Source organism: Vombatus ursinus, unplaced genomic scaffold, assembly GCF_900497805.2.
Source record: "Vombatus ursinus unplaced genomic scaffold, bare-nosed wombat genome assembly UNPS02009205.1, whole genome shotgun sequence".
NCBI classification, from domain to species: Eukaryota; Metazoa; Chordata; class Mammalia; order Diprotodontia; family Vombatidae; genus Vombatus; species Vombatus ursinus.
This window is the reverse complement of record NW_020948983.1, coordinates 46223645-46243898: the sequence shown is the minus strand read 5'-3', so window position 1 is coordinate 46243898 and position 20254 is coordinate 46223645. Positions and strand designations below refer to the sequence as shown.

The 20254-nt window shown below is 36.2% G+C and overlaps 1 protein-coding gene across 1 annotated transcript in view; it reads right to left on the bottom strand.

Moving 5' to 3' along the window:
* Positions 1–20254, bottom strand: part of FAM189A1 (family with sequence similarity 189 member A1) — a 546041-nt gene that overhangs the window by 453494 nt on the left and 72293 nt on the right. The gene's annotated exons all lie outside the window — the stretch shown is intronic.

Here is a 20254-nt window from a genome sequence, read left to right as displayed (position 1 = left end):
AAAAAGTTTTAAAAAATGGTCTGTGCCTTCAAGGAGCTCATATTCTGATGGGGAAAGACAACATGAAAATAACTAGGTACATACAAGATACATATGTGTGTATATATGTGTATATGTGTGTGTGTGTATAGTATTTGTGTGTATGTTTTTTTCCTTATTATGCTCACTTCATTTTGAATCAGTTCATTTAGGTCTTCCTAGGTTTTTCTGAAACCATCTATGCATGTGTGTTTGTGGAAACCGAGATCACAATTAACATTTTTTACATTATAGTTTTTAAGCTCACAAATGTAGAAAATTATGTAATTATATATAGAAAGCTATATGTATGTAGAGAGACAGAGACAGAGATAGACAGAGACAAAGACAGAGACAGAAACAGAGAGAGACTGTGGGGGAAGTAATCTCAGATCAGAAGGCATGAGCAACTAGGAGGGCCAGGAAAGGATTCCTGGTGGAATATGAGCTGAGACATGGCAAAAGCCATGGAAACCAAGAAGCAGAGGTAAAGAGATAAAGCATTGCAGGCATGAGGGACAGCCATTTCAAAGGCACAGAGACAGGACGAATGACATATACCAGGAATAGCAAGAAAGTCAGTAAAGTTAGACCACAGAGCAAATGAAGAGGAATACATTTTTACTAGAAATATAGAAAGTAGCTATAAATTCCAACCAGATGACTTTATACTTAATACTGGAGACTATGGGCAGCCACTGAAGTTTATTAAGTAGATGGGTGACATGGATTGACCTATGCTTTAGGAAAATCATTTCAGCAGCTTAATAGAGAATATATTAGAATGAAAAAAAAGGCAGGGAGACCAAGTGGAAGACTATTGCAATAGACTGGGAGAGAAGTGATAAGGGTCTGAGCTATGATCACATATGAGTAGAGAGGTGATGCGTACTAGAAATGCTGTGAAAGTAGAGACAACAAAAAGTGGCAAGAGATTGGATATATGGGATAAGTGAAGAGTAAAGGAAAACACCAAGGTTGTGAGTCTGGGTGGCTTGGAGGACAGTAGAGCCCTTATTAGTAACAGGAAAGTTAAGAAGAGGGAGAGGTTTGGGAAGGGAGGTGGGAAGGAGAAGGAGAAAAAGATAATGAGTTGTGTTGGGCATGCTGAATTTGAAACACCTACATGACATCCAGTTCAAGGTGTCCAAAAGGCAACTGGTAACGTAGGACTGCAATTGGAAAAAGGATGAAGATGGATATACCAATCTGAGAATTATCTCTACAGAAATGATCATTGAACCCTAGAAAGCCAATAAGAATACCAAAAGGGATAATATATATGGAAAAAGGAAAGGGGACTCAGGACAAAGCCTAGGAAGACAGCCACAATTAAGGAGAGTGACAATAAATAATTGGCAGAAGAAACAGCAGCAGTAAGACAGCCATGGAGAAATATAACATAATCTGGACATGCAATGTAATAAAGTATATATCACATATAAAAGGTTTTGTGTTAAAATTACATCCTTAAATTTTACTTACCTTTATCAGGACCATGAAATTACATTAAATTCTGTATTTAAATATAAACCATACTAAGAGACCAAAGAATGAACAAGAAGCCATATGCCTTTGGCAAAAGATCTTCCTATGTAGAACCAGAATTCCTGACTACATCATTGCTACTTTCTTATATTGGCGTCTAAGGAGGTAGGTCAGAAAAACTAAGTTATTAAAAAACAAAACACTTGGTAGTATCATGGTAACCTGGTATTCCAAGTAATGTTAGCAAAAAAAAATTTACATTTGTGAAGTTAAAAAAAAACTATAATGCAAAAAATGTTAGTTGTCATCTCAGTTTCCACAAACGTACACAGATGGTTTCAGGAAAATCTAAGAAGATCTATGTGAAATGATATGAAGTGAAGTGAGAAGAACCAGGAGAATAATCTACAGAGTAACAGCAATATCATAAAGATAATTAACCATGAAAGACTTATTACCTGATCAACACAATTACCCACTGCAATTCAGAAAGACTCATAATGAAAAATTATATTCATATTCAGCTTCAGATTGAAAACTGATGGACTCAGTGCAGATTGGAGCATATTTTTCTCTTTTTTGGGGGGGTGTATGACCAATGCAGAAATTTGTTTTGCATGATTTTATATATGTAATGGGTTTCGTACTTCTTGCCTTCTTGATGAGTGGTGGAGGAGAGGGAAGTAGGGGATAATTTTGACCTGGAAATATGCAAAAACTGAATTTTAAAAAACCAAATGCATACATATACTTTGGAGTTGGTTGGGATTTTTTTTTATTAATCTGTGATTCTAGTGGCAACCTTTCTCCTAAGGTATGGTGATAAAAGTAATCCTTGGAGTTTGAGGCTATTTCAAAACTCATCTAGAAGTGAATGTACTTTTGCAGCATTAGGCTAGAACAGGATTTTTTAAGTGTTCTATGAGTCTACAATATAAAATTCCATTCCATTCCATTTAAATTATAATTCTTCTAGGAGATCACATTATAATTTTTAAAAAATTTCCATGCCATAATTTTTAAGTCCATGAAAGGACTCAATTGTTGTCTACATTAGTATAGGCAACAAAATGATGTTCTACATTTTAAATTGTATTTAATTGTTCTATAACATAGGAAAAATTATTTAAAATGTGTGATATTTGATGACCCAAGAGGGGCTAGGTTAATTCTGTAAGAGAAAAGCAAAAAGCAAATACATGAAAACGGGTTCTATTTATTGTACTATTATTTTGAGGAGTTTGATCTGCTGCTCTCAGCAAAGCATCCTTTCAGGCAATTTGGGGATTAAAACACTTAAGGAGTACAACCTGACCTCAGAAATCTTACAATATAGTTGTAGAGACACAGAAACCCCAGAGGAACTTTGAATGGCAATCATTTGCTAGCCAAAGAACATAGGCCTTGATTTAAAAGTGTCAATATATAAAAATCATCAGATCTTAAGAGTTTTTGAGCTGGAAAATAATTCAACAACCATCTATCTAACCCCTCCCTTTAAAAATGAAGAAACTGGAGTTTTGAAACATAATGTGACCTGCCCAAGGTCAAAGATGTAGGAAGTGGCAGAAGGAGAATTAAAAACTATAGCTGGGACTCCCAAAACAATGTTGTTTCCATTATATTAGACAACGAAACATGCCAGGTTATGTAAGATGTGAAATTCTAACATAATTCAGCAAATTCAAGTATTATATTCTACTAAGACAGCAATATAAGGAAAGCAAATTTTTAGCTGAAATAAAGTTGATAATAAATGTGTGAACAGAACTCTGATTCATGAATTTGCTAATTGGTCCATAACACTAGCATATATACATAGAAGTTTAATAACATATGGAGATCTTTTAGTAGCAAAATTATAGATTCAGATATGACTTAAATAATGAAATGAGTTATTCAACACTTAGTTCATAGTCATTTTGTCAAACTGTGACTACACCTGCCAGAATTAGTAAATAAATTAAAATATTACCTTCCATCTATGACTGATCAGAATCAGAAGTTAAATCCATACTTTCTTTAGAGTTCTAATTGCAATTTTCACTAAAAACTACTTAGCTAATATCTTGATATGATGTTTCATCCACATATATTTTTACCACAAAAATTCAATCATATTAAATGAACAAACAAATATATGTATGCATGTATTAAAGGTCTAAAATAAACCAAAAACTTTGTTAAGTACCTGGGAATACAAAATAATTTTATGATCCCTCTCCTCAAAATGTTTGTAATCAGGTTGAAGAGAAAAAAATCCAGATAATCATGATTTTTGGAAAAATAATTTATAATCTTCAACCTCTCATAATTTATCTTTTTTTAATTTCTTAAGTTTTCTATCCTATGCCTTAAGAAATTGTGTCACAATTCATCTTCCCCACCCTAATATATCTGTAGGTCTCATTTTATTTCCTTCCATCAGTTTACTGCTAAAACTTTTATACATGCAGCTCTAAGCTCTATGTGTGTAATGTACATATATATGTACACATGCACACATTCTCACTCAAATAAATTTCTTCCATTTTTCCCAACATTCTTTGAAAAATTCCCCTCTTCTAATTTGTCAAGGAGATTTTTCAATTCAAATCCTTTTTTGTATGTTACAGGACATCTCTGTCTTACCTACAGGCTTGGGAAATAAAACCCCCTGTGTTTTTTTTTCTTTTTAAATTTTTTACTTTTTAAAGTCTTTTTAAAAAGACTGTTACTTCTCAATATATTTCTCATTCCCATCTGCGCCCATACAAATAGAACACTCCACTCTAACTAAGAGATGTAAAACAAATTAACACATTTTCCATGTCTCAAAAATGTGTCATTATTAGTCCATTCAGTACCATTCTGAATTCAAGCCTAGACGCTGCTTTGATTGGTGTTCTGAGGTCTTTTGATGCTGTTTTCCTTTACATATTATGGCTATGATAAAAACAGGTTTAGTAGTTCAACTTACTTCACTCTTCATCAGTTCATAAAAGTCTTCTCATGTTTCTATGAATTCTTCATATTTGCCCTCCTCATAAGACAATAATATCCATTGCTTTCAGATACACAGTTTATCCAACCATTCCCTAATCCATGGACAACTGTTCTCTTTCCAGTTCTTTGCTACTATTACTACAAAAAAATATGATAAGCATATTTTCATATACATGGGACTTGTTTCTCTATTTTTAAACTGCTTCAAGTATAAGCCTAGTAGTGGTTATTATTCATCAAAAAGTAAGTACAGTTTAATGTGACTTTTTTAAACTCTAATTTCAAATTGGGATAATTGACAGTTCCACCAACAGTGTCTTAGTGTGTATTATCTTCCCACATTCCTTATAACATATACCAGTTTCACTCTTTGTCATTTTTGCCATTCTAATGGATGTGAAGTAAAACTGCAGCATTTTAATTTGCCCAGATATTTTTTACAGGAATGGTCATGTAGACACATTTTCCTTAACCTGCACATACGCAGTTAATTTTTTAAACAAAATACAGAACTTTATATTCATCCTTAGAAGACTATCCCCAGAAGAACAAAGCACAGAACTTTATATTTACCCCTAGAAGACTATCCTTAGATGATTTTTAAGGTATCTCCCAACTATAAGATTCTACATTTCTATGAAATAATTATAGTACTAAATTGTATTCATGAATTTATAACCCTAACAGTTTATTAATCACATAGCACGGCCATCTGATCATAAATTCAATTAGAGGAAATATTGTTAGCAATTTTTCCTTTTGTAAAACTGTTTTTCATTCTAGTTTCTAAACTAAACTTTATTCTACCATTTTAGCAAAACATTTCTAAACTTTCTCCACAACCCTATTTGACTACTAAAATATGTCCAATAACAAGTGAAACACAACAGATTGCACAACTATACCTTTTCTCCTTAGCGGCAGCTAGGTGATGCAAGAAGGCAGAGAGGTGACACAGAGAATAGAATGTTGAGCCTGGAGTTAAAACCCAAGTTAAAATCCAGCATCAGACTCTTTGTAGTATGTGGCCTTGGGCAAGTTACTTAAACTCTGTCTCAGTTTTTTCAACTCTAACATAAATAATAAAAACACCTACCTTTCAAGGTTATTGTGAGGATTGTCAGATCATATTTGTAAAGCACTTAGCACACAGTGCCTGGCACACAGTAGGTGGTTTTAAATGCTTGTTTCCTTCCTGTCTGCTTATCTGAGAGGCAAATTCTTCCTTGCTCCTCTGATTTGTTTATGATGTAACATTTTATATCTATGTCATATATCTATTTGGACCTTATGTTGGTATGTGGTATGAGGTGTACTTTCAAACCTAATTTCTTTCAGAATGCTTTCCAATTTTTCTAGCAGTTTTTGTCAAATAGTGACTCCTTCCCTGAATAGCTGGTGTCTTTGGGTTTAGTGAATACTAGTCTACTACATTTGCTTGCTTTGATATACTATATACCTAATCTGTTCCAGTGATCACCCTCTCAAATTTTTAACTTTTTTGATGATTGCAGCATACTTTGAAATATGGTCATGCTATTCCTCCTTCCTTCTCACTTTTTTCAATTATTTTACCTGAGATTTTTGACATTTTATTCATCTCTTTGAATTTCAGTGGGTTTTTTTTTGTTTTTTTTTTTCCTAGCTCTATAAAGTAATCATTTGGCAGTTTGACTGGTACAGCACTGAATAACGAAATTGATTTTTAGAGTATTGTCATTGCTACCACAATAGATGAGGTCCACCAATGAGCAATTAATATTTATCCAATTATTTAAATCTACCTGTATTTCTATAAAGAATGTTTTATAAGCCATTCCCCAATTGATAAGTGGTCAAAGGATATGAACAGACAATTCTCAGATGAAGAAATTAAAGTCATCTATAGTCATATGAAAAAATGCTCTAAATCACTATTAGAGAAATGCAAATCAAAACAACTCTGAGGTACCACATCACACCTATCAGAATGGCCAACATGACAAAACAGGAAAATGATAAATGTTGGAGAAGATGTGGGAAAATTGGAACACTAATGCCTTGTTAGCGGAGTTGTGAAATGATCCAACCATTTTGGAGAGCAATTTGGAACTATGCCCAAAGGGCTATAAAAATGTGCATACCCTTTGACCCAGCAATAGCACTTCTAGGGCTTTATCCTAAAGAGATCATACAAATGGGAAAAGGACCTACATGTACAAAAATATTCATAGCAGCTCTTTTTGTGGTGGCAAAGAATTGGAAATTGAGAGGATGCCCATCAATTGGGGAATGGCTGAGCAAGTTGTGGTGTATGAATGTGATGGAATACTATTGTGCTATAAGAAATGATGAACATGCTGACTTCAGAGAAATCTGGAAAGACTTGCCTGGTCTGATGCTGAGTGAAGTGAGCAGAACCAAGAGAATGTTGTACACAATAACAGCCACGTTATGTGATGGCCAATATTGATAAACTTAAACCTTCCTGGCAATACAAGGATCTAAGACATCTCCAGAGGCCTTGTGATGGAAAATGCTATCCACACCCAAAGAAGGAACCATGGAAGCCAAATTGCTATTTTTTTTCTCTTCTGTTGAGTTTTGTTTCCTCTTTCTGATGGTTCCTTCTATTGGCTTTAATTTCTACTTACAACATCACTAATGTGAAAATATGTTTAATATGAATGTAAATGTATAGCCTATATTAGATTGTGTGCCATCTTGGGGAGGGTGGTGGGGAGGAAGGGGGAGAAAAATTTTAAACTCAAAAGCATGTGGAAGTGATTATTGATAAATCAAAATAAATTAATAAAAAAAAAAATAAAAAAGAATGTTTTATAGTTATATTCATACAGTAGAGTTCTTACATGATTCTTGGAAAGGTAGGCTTCCAAGTATTTTATACATTCTGTAGTTATTTCAAATAGAATTTCTCTTTCTGTTTATTCCAACTGGGTTTTTTTTTTGTTTGTTTGGTTGGTTGTTTGTTTTGTTTTTTGGTGATAAACAGACATGCTGATGGCTATGGATTTATTTTAAACCCTGCGACTTTGCTGAAATTATTGTTTCAAATAATTTTTATTTGATTCCGTATCATCAAATCATCTGAAAAAATGATAATTTTATTGCTTCTCTGCCTAAACTTGTTCCCCGAAGTTCTTTTTCTTATCTTATTGTTATAGCTATTATTTCTAGCACTACATCAAATAGTAGTGATGACACTAGAAAGCCTTACCCTAATTTTATTGGGAAAACCTCTAGTTCACCCCCATTGTATAAATGCTAACTCTTAGTTTTAGGTAGATAATGCTCACCATGTTATGCAAAGTATCATTTGTTTCCTATTCCCTGTTTCCTATCTTTTTTTTTTTTAACAGAAATAGGTGTTGTATTTTGTCAGTGCATGCTACAACATAGCTTGTTGACTTGACATGATTTTGGTTGTTCTTGTTATAAATATGATCCATTATGTTTATATTTTCCTAATGCTGAACCAACATTGCATTTCTGATATAAATTTAAGTTGGTCACAGTTTTCATATAATCTTCTTAAAAATATTGCTAAAGCATTTTTACTAATATTATATTTTAAATTTTTGATTCAATACTGTGTCATGTACTCCTTTTTGTAGGCTGGTGAAGTCCATGGATGCTTTTAAATGATTATTTTAGAAGGAAAAAATCCTAGAATTACAAAAGAAATTAATTATATTGAAATGTTTTATCAAAATATTTTAAATAAGCTCGTGGACCCCAGGTTAAAAAATCTCTGGTGTGTAGGTTTCCTTTCTCCATTTCACCTCCCCCCAGTATAAGCATAAAAGATATATTTGTATCAGAAAATGAATTTGGTAGTATCTTTTCTTTTTTTTATTTTTGAAAATAGTATTGAATAGTATTGAAAATGCAGTATTGGAATTGTTATGTGAATATTTATTAAAGTTTATTTGTGAAGCCAGCTGCTGCCTTCTCTTGATATTGAGTGTTGTGTACTTCAAGAATCTCACAAACAGCTCAAACCAAGGACTTTCAAACTTTCAGTGTGCCCTAAGTGGTCTAATGTATGGCAAAGTCTGATCAATGCCCTTTTAGTCTAAGCTTCTCAAGTTTCCAAATGTGGTAAGAAAGTAAGAAAGTAAGAAAGTAGCAGAACCTCCAGAATCACTGTGCTGGTTAATCAGCAGAAACTTTAGCATAGGTTGTGCTCAAGGGTTAGAGTCATACCGCTATTGCTCACTTTTTTACCTACTCTTTTCTCTTTTCACAGCATCAAGCCAGGTCAGCTACCACTCCTTGACATTGTACACAGCCACAGGTCTGACCTGTGACTCCAATTCTTACTGAAAGTCCCCTACACACAGTGTGCAGTCCACACTGCATCCATGACCCAGCTACAGGGTCTGCGGGACACAACTGGTATTTATAAAATAATACTTTATGTTCCCCCAATTATATGTTAAAATAATTTTTAACATTTGGTTTTTTAAAAGTTTTGAATTTCAATTCTATTCCTCCCTCCCTCTCTCTTGCCCTTTCCTCTTCCCTGAGATGGTAAGCAGTCCAACATGGGTTATATATGTACAATCATGTAAAACATTTCTATATTAGTCATTTTGTACAGGAAGGAAGGAAAGGAGGAAGGAAAAATAGTATGCTTCAATTTGTATTCATACATTATCAGTTCTTTCTCTGGAGGTGGATAGCATGTTTTATTATGAGTCCTTTGGGATTGTCTTAGATTATTGGATTTCTGGAATAGCTATAAATCATTCAGTTTTTCACTGTGCAATATTGCTGTTACTATGATAATGTTCTCCTGGTTCTATTCACTTCACTCAGCATCAGTTCATGTAAGTCTTTCCAGGTTTTTCTGAAGTCTGCCTGCTCACCATTTCTTATAGCACAATAATATTCTATCACAATCATATACCGCAACTTGTTCAGCCATTCCCCAATTGAAGGGCATCCCCTCGATTTCCAATTCATAGCCATCACAAAAAGAGCTGACATAAATATTTTTTTTTACAAATAGGTCCTTTTCCTTTTTTTAAATCTCTTTGGGATATAGCAGTGGTATTGCTGGATCAAAGCATGTACACAGTTTTATAGCCCTTTGGATATAGTTCCAAATTGCTCTTCAGAATGGTTGGATTAGCTAACAAATCCACCAACAGTGCATTAGTATTCCAGTTTTTCCTCATCCCCTCCAAAATGTGTTTTCCTTTTTTGTCTTATTAGCTAATCTGATAGTTGTGAATTGGTACCTCAGAGTTGTTTTAATTTGCATTTCTCTAATTAATAGTAATTAGAGCATTTTTCATAACTATAGATAGCTTTGATTTCTTTGTCTGAAAACTGGCTGTTCATATCTTTTGATCATTCATCAATTGGGAAATGACTTTATTTTTATAAATTTGACTCAGTTCACTAAATATCTGAGAAATGAGGCCTTTATCAGAGATACTGGCTGCAAAAATTGAGAGATAAAACCATTGACTGGTTTTTCTTACTCCCTACAAAGTATGAAGCATCAAACTCCATCCCTGCATCTGCTACTTATTTTCACTCTGGCACAGAGCTATAGGTTGCATTGCTTCTTCCTACTCTGCCATCTTTGCAGGTGTCCCAGAGGTTGAGACTTAAACATCACAATGTGAAACTGATTGCAGGACTGCTGAATTGGCATTTCACATGTCACCTTGGTCCTGCACTGGCCAAGCAATTCTCTCCAGGTCCGTGTCTTCTGCCAAACCACAGAGGATTAGGATCATCCTCCTGCTTATGGTCTTCATCTCCAATGCAGAAACTCCTGCTGCAAGTCAATTCTGACTGAGGAAACTAGGATCTTCAACTTCTCAAACTCAAGAGGCTGCTTCCAAGGCTAGAAGTATCTATCTCAGTATCACCGTTTGGTTATTTGTGCTCAGGAAAGAAATAAAAAGCAATGAAGATGTATGGGTCCCTAGGCTAAAATTCAGCTCTCCTTGCTGAGCCCTGACTTTAGCAGCCATATGCCCACAGCTACCATGTTGCTGTATTGGAAGAAAAGGTGCCACCCCTGCCCTTCTCACTCACAGGAAATCTAGCAAAGTTCTTGCCACACAAAATAGTCAAAGGAAAGGACAGAACAAGAAGTTGTCAATATTTTTTAACTGAAACTGCACCCTACCCTTTTACTACTATCATGGAGGACCAAGAGAAAATACAGGGTTTTCTGTATCATAACAAAGCACCAAATCCTTTCAGCATTAAGCCACATTTCCATGAAGTGGCTAGAGTTCAAGTTCAGCACTCCATGGGGTGTTCCCTAAGTGGAGCACACAGGAATAGGTGGTGTTGTTTACCACTTCATTTCACAAGGATTAAAAAAAAAGGCTCACAAGAGAACAATTTCATTTTACATTCTCATTTCCAAGGTTCCAATGAGTCTTGTAAAGAATTTCTGCCTCAGTTGAAAGGGAAGTAAAATATTTGGTTCTCTTAGGCAGTGGGTGGATTCACTAACAGTCTGGGTCCTTTTGAGAATATATAGTTCAATTCCAGTTGGAGGAGTAGGTTTAATTCACATTATCACATAATATAAGGTTTAAAGCAGATAACCTCTATGCAGGGGAGAGGGAGAGGGAGAGAGGGAGAGAGAGAGAGAGAATATTTGTGTGCACATGCAGCCCTAGTTTCCCCCTGAGCTACAATCCAACTGTCTATTAGACATTTCAAACTGGACATCCCATCACATGAGCATCTCAAACTCAACATGTCAAAAACTGAACTCATTACTTTCTCCCCCACATCCCAAACCTTCCCTCTTCTAAAATTCCCTATTTCTGTTCTCATCCCATCTCAAAGCATTGCCATTTCTTCTCATTTCTTTCTCCACAACATCTGTTGTACCCAACCCCTACCATCCACTCCTTCCACTGCTACAAGAACTATATCTCGGACCCTTATCACCTTTGACCTAAATTACTGAAACAGCCTCCTGACTGGCCTCCTTGCTTCAAGTCTTTTGATGCTCTAATCCACATTATATACTACTAATTTTCCTTAAGCACAGACTTGACCATGTGATTCCCCAATCAATTAACTCCGGTGGCTCTCTACTGTCTCTAGGTTAAAATATAAGTTCTTCCATTTAGCTTTTAAAGTCCTTCACGACAACATTCCAAACTATCTTTCTTGGTAAACTGGCCATTACTTCCATTCCAAGCACACTCCAGTCAAAATGGTCTTCGCTCTCTTATTTACACAAGACTCCCCACCCCTCTCTTGGTGTTCCTGCACCAGCCATCCCATTCATGTGGTATGCACTTCTTCCTTACCTCTATCTCATAGAGCCTCTCTGTTTAAGAGGATCTTTAAGATGAAGTTCAAGTACCATCTACATGAAGTCTTTCCTAATCCCTTGAATGCTATTATTCTCCCTTCCCAAGCTGCCTGATATGCATTTGTATGTATTTACTTTATCTTTATGCTCTGTATACTTATGTATTTATTTGTTGTCTCTCCCACTAAAATGTGAACTCCTAGCAAGTAAAGAAGCTTCATTCTTTGTATAGGAATACCCAGCACGTGGCACATAGTGGGTGTTTACTAAATGCTAGTTGACTAATTGATAACATAGCTAAATAGAATGTAAAAAAGAAGTTTCATTATTTTCAGTATTCAAATTTTATTTCAGTGAAAATTCCTCCATGGTTTTAAAAGCACTTTGAAATCCTTTATGATCATGAAATCACACAATTTAGAGGTAGAAGAGATCTCAGAGATTATTTAGTCTAAGTAAATATGTCATTGATGGGAAGTGCTGGGGGGGTGGAATCTACTCAGAAGTCAATAGCACATTCCTTTTAACTAATGAATCGAAACTCACATTCCCACACCACTATTCCTAAACAGGAATTTAGCCTCTAACACTAAAACTAAATTCATATCCCTTTCTGGCATGCCTATATCCAACACCATCTGTCAGTGGCCTTATGCCTATTTATATGATAGTAAGCCACTTTTAACTGGCCATCAAAACCCCAAAATAAAAGGAATTTTTAAAAAATAGTATATAAAAGTGGTGAATTTCCTCTGCTACTTCATCTTTTGAAGATACAGCAAACACATTTTAAAATAAAACCCCAACACTTTACTTACAAATTATGACCATTAATTGGAGGGGGGAGGTCTTTGAGGAGGTCAAACTAATGCCTTTATCATTGTGGAAATGCTTTTCAGCCAAAGGAGGTGAGCAATTTAAAGGCTTGAGAGAGCTGCCCAGGATACTACTCCTTTTTTTGCCTTTTTTAGTGAGGCAATCAGGGTTAAATGACTTGCCCAGGGTCACACAGCTAGTACGTGTCAAGTGTCTAAGTTTGGATTTGAACTCAGGTCCTTTTGACTCCAAGGCCAGAGTTCTATCTACTGAGCCACCTAGCTGCCCCTACCCAGGATACTATTAAGTGGCTTGCCCATGGTCACAAATTAGTAGTTATCAGGGCAAGATCTGAATTCCAGTCTTTCAGACTTCTAGGTCAGCCTTCTATCCGTTACAACACAAAACTCTTTTTTTTATTCATAGAAATGACAAACACACAACATTAAGGGGAAAAATAAGCAAATATTTATTGAGAACGGTAGGTGGTATGTGCTGAGGAAAATATGCAGTTTAAATTATACAAATCATGGTCCTAAGGGATAGTAGGGGGTAGTGACATACAGAATTAAAATATAAAGTAACACATAAAATATATTAGAGGTGCAAAAAGACAAAAAAAAAATCCTTTAAATAACACTGTGGAAGGTCTGGGAGAAAAATGGAATTACCAACTGGGGTGACCAGAAATACTTGATCAATCAATGTGCTTTTATTAAGTAACTACTATCTGCCATACACTGGACTAAGCACAGAAAGACAAAAAGGCAGGGGAGGGAAGAGTAAAGCATGGGGAGAAGAGAACGACTTGCCCTCAAAAGTTTATATTCTATTAGGAAGAAATAACATGTACACATATAAGTAAATACTGAGATAAATGCAAGGTAATTTCAGGAGGGAGGTATTAGTATATCAGAGAATCAAGAAAAGGTTCATGAAAGAAGCAGCACTTGGATCTGAGGACTTAAGGAAGCTATGGTTTTCTAAGAGGTAAAGGTGAGAAAAGAGGAGTCCGTGCCAGGAATGGGGCACAGACTATACAAATATACAAATGTAAGAGATGGAATTTCATGCACAAGAAACAATAAGGAAGCCAGTTTGGCTGGAACACAGAGTACATCAATGGGAATAATGTGGGATAAGTCCAAAAAAAAAAAAAGCAACTCTAAGCAGATTTGAGGGCAACTAGGTGATGCAGTGGATAGAGTGGCAAGCCTGGAAGTCAGAAAGACCTGAGTTCAAATCCGGCCTCAGAGACTTACTTGCCATGTTACCCTGGACAAGTCATTTAATCCTATTTGCCTCAGTTTCCTCATCTGTAAAATGAGCTGGAGAAGGAAATGGCAAACCACTTTATCTTTACCAAGAAAACCTCAAATGGAGTCATGAAGAGTCAGAGGACTGAAACAATTAAGCAGCAGCAGCCACATCATAAAGGGATTTAAAATGCCAGAGGTACTTCATGAAAGAAATGGCATTTGAGTTTGGTTTCAAAGAATGCATAAGAATTCAATAAATAAAGCAGGGCAGACAAGCCATACCAGGTATGAGAAACCATGTAAGTAAAGGTGTAGAGATGGGTGAAGCATCAAATAAAGTCCATATTCCACAACTATTTTATAATCTGCTCAAGTTTGGATTCTGCCTTTGAAAAACATACATTTAAATTTTCTCAAATTAAATTCAGAGCATCTGAGGCCAGCCACATAACACATAATAAAAATAAGAGATTTAAAACAAAGAACTGAGGGGGAAGGCCAGTCATTCCAAGTGGCTTTACCTAGAGAATTTTCCCCATTTGCTTTTCCCCCTCCTTTTATAGGGGAAACCTATGAAGACCAAAAAAGGATCTGAAATAGGAGACCAAAAAGAATTTCAATCTTGGGGTGGGTTGCCTCTAAGGTGTTACTAAAGGGTACAATGTAGCAATTGCAAATTAAGAAGAGATTTATAAGGACTTTATAAACCTAAGTCAGAAAGATGCTATAAACAGAGATATTGCACTCAATGAATAGTGAATGCAGGAGTTAGAAGACTTAGAGCTTGCAGGAACTACCTAGCTGGATAGCTGCACTATGTTTTTAGGCTTTGGCCCCTAGAATGAGGATTCTGCTTCTGAAGAAAATAAGCCCATCATGACCACAGGTTTGAGGACTGACAGACTTTCCTTATAGGAAAGAAAAACAACTAATTTTCTCTGGTCCAATGACTGGGTGCATGGCAGCCCCACCTATCTAAAACAGTTTTACTTAAATTTCTTCATTCTCAGGTAAAAATATTGCAAAGCCTACTCTTGTAAGATATAATACCACAGTCACAGACTCAAGTTAAAGCCAGAAGTTGAAAGCAGAGAAAAGTTCCCCAAACACTTGCCCAGCACAGCACCATCAAACAGTAGCCACATGAGACTATCCAGGATATTTTTTTCTGTGACTGCAAATCACACAAAACAAACAAGAAGCAGGCCCAACAGGAACAACTCAATGAAACTTACAAGAAACTGCTGGTGGCCCTAATGTACTAGAAGTATCAACTGTCCTTCTATAAGTGTACCTTGACCACACATGTACATCCCTCTACATGTGTATTCCAGCCATATGTTCCCTCTTATGCACCTCTCTACATCTGTACTCTGGCCCAACGTGATCCATATGTATATATCCTTCTATCCATGTGCTCTAGCTCTACATTTCCTATGTGTGTGATACACTTTTTTCTTAGGTATGCCTATTCTTCCCAATGATGGTATTTGTGGGGAGCAGGACCCATTTTTATGCAGAAACATTCTATTAATATTTTTCTTATTAGCTGTGAATTGTGCCATTGAGCTACCTACTAACAAAAAATAACAGGGGTAAACTGCTTTACAAAGTTAAAAGAATGACTTCCAATTTGGTAGGTTACAATGAGCCCACTAGAAACAGAATTGTATTTGCCTAAATACAAAGTATCAAAGAGAAATGGTCAGAAATCTTGTAGGACACTCACTCACTGTTACATGGTAGTTTGCTGTTAGGGACAACATACACAAAAGATAATAATTTTGCCGAAGGCCATTTTAATGTTATTATTTGAGTATCTACACTGTAACATAATAAAAATTACTCTAATAATGCATGTAGTTATTTTGTGATATGTATTGTTATAAGTTATTACAGAATATTTAATATAAAGGTCTTATTAAAACTATCTTTATTTAAGTGGAATACTTTAAGTCCTATGTTGTGCTTTATATGGAGAATACATAGTAACATATACTTCCATATACACATGCTAATTTTAAAGAAACCTAATAGAAGACAAATACACTAACAATACCAGCTTTATATTTTGCATTATTACCATAATCAAACCACTAATTTATTTGGTTTTTGTATCACGTAACTAACCAGTTACAAAGAATTTGTATTGCATAAATTCCAACAAAGTCATTCATTTTAACCTTCATAATTTAGGGAAACTAGTTTTTACTTTCAGCTGTTTAATGTCAATTTTTTTAATGTAAAATAGTCAAATAAAAACAGGGTAAGCCTCCAATAGCTAATAACTAAATCTTTCTCCCTCTTTCCTCCACCTTGAGTAGACTAATTTATCATGAGAGGTATCAATATAACATAACTAGCAAACAGAAATTGAACTGGATATTCCTGTTAGCTGTTTGCAGAAGTACTTTTGTAATCAGCTCCACAGGGCTCCTGACACTCCCTCATCTCATCCCCAGCACTAGGGGGTAGGGGAGAGGTAGGGGGCAGACATGATGGACACAATATGACAACAGCAACATGACAAGAAGTTCTCATTCTGTACTGCAGGATTTCATTTTTGCAAGGAGGTGGCATGTAGCATTGGGGCAAATGGAGATCAGAGAAAAGCATATAAATGGGGATCAGAGCCAAGATGGCGGAGTGAAAGCAGTGACTTGCTTGAGGTCTCCCCTAAACCCCTCCACATACCTGTTTAAAAAATGGCTATAAACAAATTCTAGAGCAGCAGAACCCACAAAAAGACAAACTGAAACAAATTTCCAGCCCAAGACAACCTGAATGGGTGATTAGAAAGGTCTATAGTGCCTGGCTGGGAAGGAATGCAGTTTGGTGTGGGCATGCAGGCAAAATAGGCCTCAGAGAACCTGGAACAGGCCTCAGAGGACTGAATTGTGGGTAGCTGTGGTGGTTTCCAGACTTCTCAACTCACAAACACCAAAGTCAACTTAGAAGGTCAGTATGAAAAAAAGTCTGTGACTGCGGTGAGAGAGAAGAGCAGTCCCAGCCCCAGGGTAGTGGCTGCTTCCAGAGCTTCTGACCCACAGACTGAGGGGAAATTGAGTGTCTGATCAGAAGGGGATTGCAGGGATCTTTTACTGGTACTGAGGCAGGATTCCCTTGCTTTGCCTGTGCTTGGATCTGGGTCACAGTTCTGGGTGGCGATCCTGGGGTGAGGAGGAGCACTGGCATGGTAGAGCTTGTAGTGGCAGTGGAAAGAGAATCCTCATCACAGTTCCAAGACAGAAAAGAGTGCTTATGGTCACTCATACACCAGAGCAGAGGCCAAGAAAGAAGTAAACACCTTGTCCTTGATCATACCGCCTTGGGAGAACTGAAAACTTACAGGTCCCTAGAAGTATCTCTGAAAACAGCTGCACAAAACCCCCAAAGCTTGGGACAGTACATTATCCACATTGGAAGCAGACCCATACCTTAACATAGAGTTTATAACTCAAGTAATTGGCTGGGATCATGAGCAAATAAAAGCTCAAAAAAAGCCAGACCATGGAATCTTTCTTTGGTAACAAAGAAAATCAAAACAAACAACCAAAAGAAGACAACAAAGTCAAAGCTCCTACATCCAAAGCCTCCAAGAAAAATATGAATCAGTCCCAGGCCATGGAAGACCTCAAAAAGGATTCTGAGAAGCAAGTAAGAGAAGTAGGGGGAAAACCTGGGAACAGAAATGAGAGTGATGCAAGAAAATCATGAAAAACAAGTCAACAGCTTGCAAAAGGAGATCCAAAAAAATACTGAAGAAAATAACACCTTAAAAAATAGCCTAACCCAAATGGCAAAAGAGGTCCAAAAAGACAATGAGGAGAAGAATGCCCTACAAAGCAGAATTGGCCAAATGGAAAGGGAATTCCAAAAGCTCACTGAAGAAAATACTTCCTTAAAAATTAGAATGGAGCAATTGGAAGCTAGTGACTCTATGAGAAATCAAGACATTGTAAAACAAAACCAAAAGAATGAAAAAATAGAAGACAATGTGAAATATCTCACTGGAAAAACAACTGACCTGGAAAATAGATCCAGGAGAGAGAATTTAAAAAATATTGGACTATCTGAAAGTCATGATCAAAAAAAAAAGCCTAGACATCATCTTTCAAGAAATTATCAAGGAAAACTGCCCTGATATTCTAGAACCAGAGGATAAAATAGAAATGAAAAGAATTCACCAATCACCTCCTGAAAGAGATCCCCAAAGGAAAGCTCCTAGGAATATTATAGCCAAATTCCAGAGTTCCCAGGTCAAGGAGAAAATATTGCAAGCAGCCAGAAAGAAACAGTTCAAGTATTATGGAAACACAATCAGGATAACACAGGATTTAGTAGCTTCTACATTAAGGAACCGGAGGGCTTGGAATATGATATTCCGGAGAGCAAAGGAGGTAGGATTACAGACAAGAATCACCTACCCAGCAAAACTAAGTATAATCCTTCAGGGAAAAGAATGGACATTCAGAGAAATAGAGGACTTTCAAGTATTCTTGATGAAAAGACCAAAGCTGAATAGAAAATTTGACTTTCAAATACAAGACTCAAGAGAAACATGGAGAGGTAAACAGGAAGAGAAATCATAAGGGACTTATTAAGGTTGAGCTGTTTACATCCCTACATGGAAAGATGATATTTGTAACTCATGAGACCTTTGTCAGTATTAGAGTAGTTGGAGGGAAAAAATTGTATGTATATATGTGTATATATATATATAGATAGATAGAGAGATAGAGGGCACAGGGTGATATCTGGGGAATAAAATTAAAAGGTGAGAGAGGATTATACTGGGAGAAGGAGAAAGGAAGAGGTAGAATGGGGTAAATTATCACACGTAAAACAGACAAGAAAAGGCTTTTACAGTGGAGGGGAAGGGGGGAAGGTGAGAGGGAATGAATGAATCTTATTCTCATCAGATTTGGCTTAAGGAGGGAATAACATACACACTCAATTGGGTATGGAAATCTATCATACCCTACAGGAAAATAGGGGTGGGGTGAGAGCGCAGGGGGATGATAGAGGGGAGGGCAGATTGGGGGAGGGGGTAATCAGAAGTAAACACTTCTAAGGAGGGACAGGGTCAAAGGAGAGAATAGAATAAATGGGGGGTGGGATAGGATGAAGGGAAATATAGTTAGTTTTTTACACCATGACTACTATGGAAGTATTCTGCATGACTACACATGTATAACCTGTATCAAGTTGCTTACTTCTCAATGAGGGTAGGTGGGGAAGGAGAAAGGGAGGAAATTTGGAACCCAAAGTTTTAAAAACAAATGTTAAAAAAACATTTTTCACATGTAACTGGGAAATAAGATATACAGGCAATGGGGTATAGAAATCTATCCTGCCCTACAGAAAAATAGAAGGGGAAGGGGAGAAGAGAAGGGGGGACAGAGATAGAAGGGGGGGCAGATGAGGGGAAGGAGTACTCAGAATGCATGCCATTTTGGGGTGGAGGAAGGGATGAGATGGGGAGAAAATTTCGAACTCAAAATATTGTAGAAGTGAATGTTGAAAACAAAAAATAAACAAATAAATTTTAAAAAAGAAAAGCATATAAATGAAGACAGAATGTTGTTCTTGAAACATAAAAATCTTACGGATTCATAACTAAACGTATAGATGAATGCACAGCAAGAATTGAAATAGGATTGCATTATCAGATCCCATATTCAGGGCAATTCACCTTCCCCCAGTGGCCCTCACTCCCCTACAAAGTCATGAACTTTAAACCCAGGTGAAGCTAAGGAAACTTTCCAAATCATTATGTCTCAAGTGTCAGAATGAAGTTTCTTAACCCAAGAACAGGTTCTCTGTATGAACTGTGACCCGGCAGGGCCCAAACACAAACTAGATGATGAATCTTTTCTCCTTGACTTAAGTCTAGTCAGAGAAAGGAAGGACAAAGAATATAGAGCCTTTGTTATAATCACTCTTAAACACTCAAAAGATTTGTATCTTATAAATAACACTTATTTATGTCATTGAATTTATCAGTACCAGTGTGTTGCTACTAGATAGGAATAAGCTAACTCCCAAAGATCATTCCTTATCACGATCTTAGTAACATCTTAGATGAAGGTCCGAACATAGTAAGAATTGTGTTTAAATTACAATTTTAAAAATAAAAATTTTGTGGAAATAATATAGCTGTACACACAAATGGAACCTGCAATGTAGAGACATGGCAGTACCTATTAGCAGCTTCTCTTGGAAGTTCTTAAAATTATTATGACAGTCAGATACTAGTCTCAGACTTGTGAATCTCTGTGGGTTTTATTTTGTTTTGTGTTTAAATTATGGATGTATTTAAAATAAGACCAGTAGTTCTACTTTTATTCTTTTTTGGCTCTCTTGACTCACAGATATACTT